Source organism: Daucus carota, chromosome 1 (genome assembly GCF_001625215.2).
Source record: "Daucus carota subsp. sativus chromosome 1, DH1 v3.0, whole genome shotgun sequence".
Taxonomy (NCBI): domain Eukaryota; kingdom Viridiplantae; phylum Streptophyta; class Magnoliopsida; order Apiales; family Apiaceae; genus Daucus; species Daucus carota.
In genome coordinates, this window is record NC_030381.2 from 21,581,000 (window position 1) to 21,590,688 (window position 9,689).

Here is a 9,689-nt window from a genome sequence, read left to right on the forward strand (position 1 = left end):
ATCAAATCAGAAGAAAGATGGGTATTACAGGAAACAAGAATGCTGGACCTTTCATTCCTAAATACTTCAATCATCAAGGACAGCTGGTTGAGATGAAGAAGAATTCAGCAAAAATAGTAACAATAGCTGGAATCAGAACTCTTGCATTCAATGAAGAGTCTGATAAAGCTTACAATATAAGGCTGGATAGAGACATGAGAAGAAACAAGATCTATGATCTCAGAGCTGCAATATATCAAACTGGAGTTTCAGATCCAGAGCTAAGAGAGATCAAGAGACAGATGATTACAGCACTTACAGAAGCTGAAAGAGAACTCCTCAGAGAATATCTAAAGACAGCTCATGGTGTCTATGAAGCTAAGGAGTAAAACTATCTGTAAGGTTTAAAAGTTTTCTGTTATATAGCTAAACTCTGTTGCATTTGACTTATCTGTTTTGACATCATCAATTATATGTTAACTTGCACATAACATATTTATGCACAAGTTGGGGGAGATTGTTAGATATAATTGATGATTACTAATGTTCTTAAAGTTTGTTTTAGAACAGGAGTGATAAGAGTTTAAGCTGGAAGCTGATCAGAGTTTAATAAAGTCTGACCAGAGTTTGATAAAGTCTGATCAGAGTTTACATAGTCAAGACTCGTCAGAGTTTACACGTGGAAAGAGCTCAGAAGCGGATATACTTCAAGGAAGGATAGAAGCGGAGGAGTGATTTGCTGACTATGGAAACTAAACAGAAAACGGTAGCAATCTTTGATTGATAGAATACATAGCTGATTTATAGGATATCAAATCAGAGATTGATTTTGTAACTGTGTCTATATAAACACATAATAGGGTTACTCTATATGAGTTGAGTTATCGAGTACATTGTTAAGAACCCTAGCAGCTCTTAGTGATAAAATATAAATCACTGAGAGAGTTTTTGTAACCATTCAAGCTTTGTGAATAAGAGTTTACTGCTTTCAATCTCTTATATTGTCATTCTGCTTTATTGATTGTGTTCACTATAGTAACTTATATAGTGAGTTCATAGGACCTAACATTTTATAATTTTAAATTGTCGTTTATTTATACTATAAATCAATTTTAATATAATTTGATGTTGAAAATATAAGATTATATTATATTATTATTATATTAGGAGTTAGTAGTTTGTTTTTTAATTATAAAATATATTATATATTATAAAGTTATTATGTTTATATTAAAAAATAAAATTCCCTGAAACCCCGCGGGGATCCCCGTTCCCCGTTCGGGGCGGGGATCGGGGAGGAAAATAATCCCCGTTCGGGTTCGGGGCGGGGTCGGGGAGGGGTATTGAATTCGGGGATCGGGGTCGGGGATAGCACTCCCCGCCCCCGAAGTGCCCCCGTTCCCATCCCTATTCCCATAACATTAGAAACCTCCGTGTAATTATCCAAAAGTTTTGTACCTCTGAGCTGTCTTCATAGAGCTCCACTAATGAGCTTCCAAAATCATATTAGGAGCCTCCCGGATAGTCACCACACCGTAACTCTCAAACCAGCTCCGTGTCAATCAAGAACCTCATTATTGAACTTGTAATGTGGTCATTTGGCGTACACTTATTTTTCAGAAATAAAGACTTATTTTTGGAAAAAACTACATACAACTCTACTTTTTTATGAAATAAGCCCTTATTTTTTTCTTATGAATAACTAATATAAAACATCTCCTTAATATTTAATTATAGCTAAAAAAATCTTTAAAATAGGCATTTTTGGGGAAAAAATAAATCCTTAAATTTGGGGGAAAAAGCTTTCCCAGAGAGGCCAAATAACTGTCCAAATAAGAACTATATTGACACAAAACAGCTTCATATATAACCAACTCAAAACCCATTACTTAGTAAATTTGGGGACAAACACATACAAGTATTTATGTATAAGCTTTTATCATGTAAGTAAACTATATAATTTTAATTTTAATAATATAATAAAACAAAAGTTGAAAAATTATAATTAATTTATAATTAATTTATAATAAGTAAAAGTGCATTTTATTCAGTATTTCAATATCAAATAATTGGAATTTTAATTTAATATATTAAAATTGAAAATTTTAATGTTAAAATATCTTAAAAAATAATTTATTGTGAGTCTACAAGGTTCTTAATATCCATCTTATGTCATTGTAAACTTTTTATTTACTTTAAATTATGTAATAATAAGGTAAATACAAAGAGTAAATGTTAATTTAATATAAAATAACCAATATAATAATGACTTTATATAGGGGTACTATAGTAATTTTAAGTGTATAATCAAACTCATGGAACCCTATGTCGAGATATTGTGTGTTAATATATATACAATGATTTGTAACGCCGCCGACATCATTCCTCATATGTTCTTATTATCCCTCTTTTCTCTCCCTTCTCCCTTTTATTATTGATCTGAACTCTTAAATCGCTTGTATCATAATCATTATTATTTTACGTGAATATGTTTGTTGTAATCTAAACTTATTCAATATATACTAAGTAGTGATGATTTGATGAATATAATTTTCTTTCGAATTGGATCAAACATGTATGTATTTATGTTTTCCCTAAATTAATATTTTTTTTGTACAGGTGTGTTTTCTGGGTGCAAATTAGATAGAAATTTGAATGCAATCCAGATGAAGATTACACAGAGGGAGAGAGAGAAAGAGACGCATTTCTGTGGTAATGCTTGATTTGGTTTTAAGTTTTTAATTGATTCAGATGTTTCTCGTATCACTTGTTTTGCATAAACCAAAATTTCGGGGATCCAATTCAATCGAAGAAATTATAGTTGTTTATATCAAGTTTCGAATTTAATATAATTCCATTTGAAGATTATTGATAGCTCGATTATGCATCAATAAATTAATTTACCTGATTTGTTATTATTTGCATCCCGAAAAGCAAATATCATATATTATTTATATGGTCGTTAACTTGTCCCTGAAAAAATTCACTACAAATTTCACATAACAATTTCAATTTGTTCTTATATATATATATATATATATATATATATATATATATATATATATATATATATATATATATATATATATATATTAATGGAATAACTTATGTCTTATTTTCACAGGAAATAATGAAGAAAGTGCTTAGAAATATCAAGTCGACGTCTCCATTGTCTGTAAGTATTATGAAATCTCCGTGATTTGTTTTTTTTTAATAACAAAAGACTTTGCAAACTGACAAACAACTAAAATGTTATCATATTTGTTAACGCAACTGAGGAGTTCTAAGCCATTCATCACTGGGATATGCACATCCGATAAAATAAGATCACGAGGCATTTCGTTCTCATCTTTCTGCTCTAGTAAGCTTAGCGCGTGTAAAGTATGGCTCATATCAATTACTATTTTTATAGCAAAAATAAACATAGTGAATGCTTACGTAAAAGAGTTTTTTTCAAGGAAAAAAGTCTATACACAAGGAACAATAAAGTTACTTTATAACATGTGTATATAGAATTTTTTTCCCTAACAATAACTCTTTTACATAAGCACTCACTAATGTTTGTTTTTGCTATAAATATAGTGATTGATATGAATCATCCTTTATAGGTACTAAGCGTACTCGGGCAGAAAGATGAGAACGAAAGATCCTATAATTTAGTTTTATCGGATGTGCGTATCCCAATCATAAATGGCTTGAAACTCTTTAGCTACGTTAATAAAAAATTATATTATTTCTGTTGTCTGTAAGTTAATCAAAGTCTTTTTTTCAAATAAAAAACGAAAAATAGAAAAAAGCGACTTCGAAAAACTTACAGGCATATGGAATATTATAGTATTTATTGAAATATTATATTATTTATTGAAATTATACACCTAGAGGGGGGGGTGAATAGGTGTTATGGCTAATATACCCGATTTTTATAAGTTACCGAATAATTAATCTGTCAAAGACAGCCTGCTGTTAATTTTCAGAGTAAACAGTTAGCCTGCTAATAAGATAAATGCAATGCAGATAATGTAAAGCAGTATGCTAGCAACACCAAGAATTTTAGCCAGGTTCGACCCCTAACCCTAATGGTCTACGTCCTGGTCCCCTACCAACTGGTAAGAGATTATATTATTAATCAATAATATCAACGATTACAAGATTCAATAATATAACTCCCTTTCTCCCTTGTTCCTGTTATCAGCCTGCTGAAACCCCTGAACCACGAACCAAAAGCCTACCAAGACCTATACTTCCCAAGTATACTCTTCTAGCTAACTAGTTCCCTTGTTCCCTTGTTTCACAAGCTGGATACACAGCAACAAAACATTATACCTTGAACAATACAATGAATAAGTTTAATACAACCGAAACTATGAACTCTCAATATAGATATATATGCAAATATAAGTACTAGAGCTCAATAAAAGATTTAGCAATGTAAAGTGTTGTATTTCAGAAAGCTTGGTGTGTTCTCCTTTGTTCTCAAAACCGAAACCACACTCAAGTTTATATACATCATACCAACGGTCATAATCCAACAAACTTCCCAACGATCTTGGTAACAACCTCACGTTTAAATTTGAATTGAATGATGAACGTTTGAATGAAGTAAGATTACTGAGTAAAAGATAAGACACGTTTGAAATCATCTCAGTAAAGATATTTAAACTAAAAACCCGTTTAAAGTAAAATCGATTTGAAATAAAATCTCCTATTTGCTAGGAAAACGTTTTTGAATGAAACTCTTTATAAAACTGAGCTCTAATATTTATATCAGATATATATAAATATTAGAATCCTTACAAAGTCGTTCCCTATTAAATCTCCTTGAAAATAGACTTTGATCTTTATCCGATTGTTTCTCTGTTCACGCTGTAAGTCTGCTGATAGCTTGAAAATATTCCTGTAAGCTTGCTGACAGCTATAATCATGCTAACATCCTGAAATACTGTTAGTCCGCATAAACAACCTTTGATAGCATGCTCACATATATCAGTTTCATGTTATTAGCTTGCTGTTAGTGTCATCATCAAAACCTTGAGAGTATCAATCTCCCCCTTTTTGATGATTACACTATATTAGGAAAAGTAATAAACTCCCCCTAAATATAGCAATCTAATATCACTAAACTTTCACAATTATCACAGAATAAAATCTAACAAATATCTAATTCACAGATATGCATGCAATATTACAGATATTTAACTAACACAGAAACAAATAATCAAACCAAATTGCATAGATAATTAACCAGGATAAACCACCTGGTGTCCAAAATATTATCCAACAAAACAAACCAAGTTAACTCAGGATAAACCACCTGAGACCAGCAAATTCAAATCCAACCAACACAAACCAACTTAGTCTAAAACAAATAAAACTTAGGGCCAATAATGTACTTAAGCAGATAACACAAACTTAAGTAAAAGTATTATTAATTCCTAATTTCCTCCCCCTTAATCATTAAAAAGGTGAGAAAATCAAGTTCCAGGCTTGTCCTGTTCATCCTTCTCCAGTCCATACTTCTTGGCAAGTTCAGCAGCAATCACATTCTGAGCTAGCAATGCTTCCCCTGCAGCAGCATACTTAGAATCAGTTCCAGCAACTTCCTTCAGAGCATCCAAAGCTGTTCTTGGCCTTGGGCTGTCTGTGGCATCATCTTCTGAAGTGAAAGTTGCCTTGACATCCGATGAACCACCAGACCCATACATCCGCTTGCAAAGTTCATAAGCAAAACTTCCAGAGCTGCATTTTTCAGAAGCAGTGGAAGTCCTAGCCCCAAACACCATGTCCTTCCAGAAGGCAAACTGAGAATTTAACTCAGTCATTTTCTCAGACAACTGCTTCTGCCCGTCCACCAGCTGCTGATGATTAGTACGAAGCTCTTCCATATATTCCTGAATCTCTTGTGCAGAGATTCCCAAATCAACAACGTTCACAGAATGTGTAGGAGGTGGAGGTGGAGGAATTTCAACAGCTACTAAATTCCCATCTTTATCCAATTTCAAATTGGATTGACCCAAAAACTTAACATCCAAAAACTCCTTAGCAACAACCGTTTCCTCATCAACAAAAGAAACACCAAACCACTCGAAAACCCGAGTCAATAACAGACCGTATGGTAAACCACCTGTGGATTTACCCTCAACAGAATCCAACATATTCTTCAAAATTAAATCACTTAGATCAAATTTGCGACCACCCATCAACATAGCAACCACAACAATATCTTGAGAAGATAAATTAGAACGAGTTCCCAAACGTGGACTAACATTCTCAATAGACAGCTTAAATAAAGCTTGTGCCAGTGGGAGCAATTGTGTAGTAGACGGAAAAGCATTTTCAGAAACAATTTCAGACCCAGTGATTAATTTTAACTGATCTGTATGAGCAAAACCTTCAATATCCTTAGGACCTCTTTTAGTATGTATAGACAGAGTAGATGGTGGACATTTAAGTATAGCCCCCAAAAACATAGAGGAGAGACAAATCTTCACATCCGACACATACGACACATACTGATCAGATCCAACCAACTGTAGATTCGCATAAAATTCTCTAACTAATGCAGGATAGCAAGTTTTAGGCAAATCCACTAAAAACGATTGAAACCCTAAATCCTCAAAAAGCTTAACTATACCACAAGAGTACAAAGCTTTTCCAGATAGAGGCTTACCCAAAATAACCTTGCGACCGGCAAGACCTCGGACAGCCAACATCTCCGATTTGGGCTTTTTCTGAGTGGATTCAACCCCGACCTCATCTCGATTCACTCCAGATAACTCGTCACCACTGTCAACAGTCACCAGCTCATCCTCGTCTTCGTCAATCAACTTGCGCTTTTGCGATATCGGAGTAGGGGTGTGAGCCTTGACATTTGCACGAGTCTTCTTCCTCATCGCTAGTCTCAAACCGATTGATGCAATTGTGATTACGGAGAGCTTTTGGAGTAGGTGAGATAAAACCCTAGCGTCTCGAGGAGGGTTGTATATGTAGTTGAAGAGGCGTGGAGAGAGTATGTATTTCAAAACTCTTTTAACAATTATCAGGGGAGTATTTTTAGGAATAAAATTAAACGAACTAAAATTCCTAAAACAATTCATGTTAATCTATTAGCTCCCGAAAGATTTAAAACAAGTAACCACTTATCACTTATCACATTTATATATATATCCAGTGTAACAGATTTGAATTTTAAACTTATCATAAATTACACAGATAAGCACAAAGTCACGTATCAAAATTCAACACAAAAATTCATTAGTCTAAGCACATAACGGTAATATCATTTATGTACACATTTATCAATTAAACACTTAAACTGACCGTCATGCAAAATAAATAAAAATTATATAAAATGCTAGGAGTAAGCTGATAGTACCCGGATCATGCTTAAGAGCCTGCTGACTGCACATCACACATACCCAATTCCCTTCTTAGCACGACATAACGTTCTTCAGGAAGAGGTTTTGTGAAGATGTCAGCTAGCTGATCTGCTGTAGCCACAAATATCAACTTGACAGCACCCTTTGCAACATTGTCTCTCAGAAAATGATGTCGAACATCAATATGCTTTGTCCTTGAATGATTGACTGGATTTTCTGAAATGTTGATTGTACTTGTGTTGTCACAAAAGATTGGAGTTTGCTTGCATTTGATTCCAAAGTCCTTCAATTGTTGTCTCATCCATAGCATTTGAGAGCAACAGCTACCAGCTGCTAAATACTCCCCCTCAGCCGTAGATAGAGCAACTGAAGTTTGCTTCTTGCTTAACCAAGAAACTAAGCTTTGACCCAAAAATGCACAAACACCACTTGTACTTTTTCTATCAGTTTGACTACCTGCATAATCTGCATCACTATACCCAACAAGATCAAAAGCATTTGTGATAGGATAGAATAAGCCCAAAGTAATGGTTCCACTTAAATATTTAAATATTCTTTTAACAGCTTGTAAGTGAGAATCCTTTGGTTTTGCTTGAAATCTAGCACAAACACAAACACTATACATAATATCAGGTCTAGAGGCTGTAAGATAAAGTAAACTACCAATCATACCTCTATACATTCGAATATCAACATCTTTACCATTTTCATCTGCTGTCAGCTTGCTGACAACGCTCATCGGTGTTGATTTCGCCTTGATATTCTCATATCCAAATCTTTTGAGTAGATTCTTGATATACTTGGATTGATGCACATAAATTCCTTCTGGAGTTTGCTTAATTTGGAGCCCCAAGAAATAATTGAGCTCTCCCATCATGCTCATGTCAAACTCACTATGCATGCACTTTGAAAACCACTTACACAAAGAATCATTAGTAGATCCAAATATAATATCATCTACATATATTTGAACAACTAATATATCTTGACCTTTAATAATGGTAAACAAAGTAGGATCAATTTTACCTCTAATGAAACCATTTTTGATCAAAAATTCACTTAACCTTTCATACCATGATCGAGGTGCTTGCCTTAATCCATATAGTGCCTTCTTGAGCTTGTAGACACGGTTTGGATATTTTTCATCCTCGAATCCTGGTGGTTTCTTGACATAGACTTCTTCCTTTAGATATCCATTTAAGAATGCACTTTTGACGTCCATTTGATGTAGCTTGAACTTCTTGTAGCATGCAAATGATAACAGCATCCTAATAGATTCCAATCTTGCAACCGGAGCATATGTTTGATCAAAATCAATTCCTTCTTGTTGATTGTATCCTTGTGCAACAAGTCTAGCTTTGTTCCGAGTGATAGTACCAAATTCATCAACTTTATTCTTGAACACCCATTTGGTTCCAACAATTGAAGCATCCTCTGGTGGATCTACAAGTTCCCATACATCACATCTTTCGAATTGATTGAGTTCTTCTTGCATTGCCATGATCCAATTTTCATCTTGTAAAGCTTCTTGAACATTCTTTGGTTCCTCTTGAGCTATGAAGGCAGCATAAGCACAAATGTTGGCTTGAGCTTTCCTTGTCTTGATTCCAGCTGATTTATCTCCAATGATCAACTGAGGAGGATGATTCTTCACTGTTCTAGTTGATTTTGGTAGATTATGTTGAGCTATGACTTCTTCATTCCTTGTAGTCTGCCTAGGAGGAGTCTGATCAACAACATTTTGGCTTGCTGATGAAGTTTGACCTCTGGATTCATCTAATGTAAGCTTTGACATCTTATCCAAGGTTTCCTCAAGAGATGGAGTGGATTCAGTAGCTTTATTGCCTTCTGAAGTTGTGGCAGTTGACTTGTCAGCTTGCTGATTTCCAGTTTCCTTCACTGTCAGCTTGCTGCTAGTACCTGTACCTGCACATTCTTCCTCATCCCTTGCAAGATCATCAGTAGACTCTTGAAATGAAACATCAATAGACTCTTCAACAGTATGTTTAGAAAGATTATACACTCTATAAGCACGACTTGTTAAAGAATAACCCAAGAATATAGCTTCATAAGATTTAGAGTCGAATTTACCATCCCTATCAATGGTTTTGAGTACGAAGCACTTAGATCCAAAGACTTTGAAGTAGCTAATGTTAGGCTTCTTTTTCCTTAGCAATTCATAAGGAGTCTTGTTGAGAATTGGCCTGATAAGCACTCTGTTAAGAACATAGCATGCTGTGTTGACAGCTTCTGCCCAAAAGCTTCTTGGCAGCTTGCTCTCCTGCAGCAATGTCCTAGCTGTTTCTTGTAAGGACCTGTTCTTACGTTCTACAA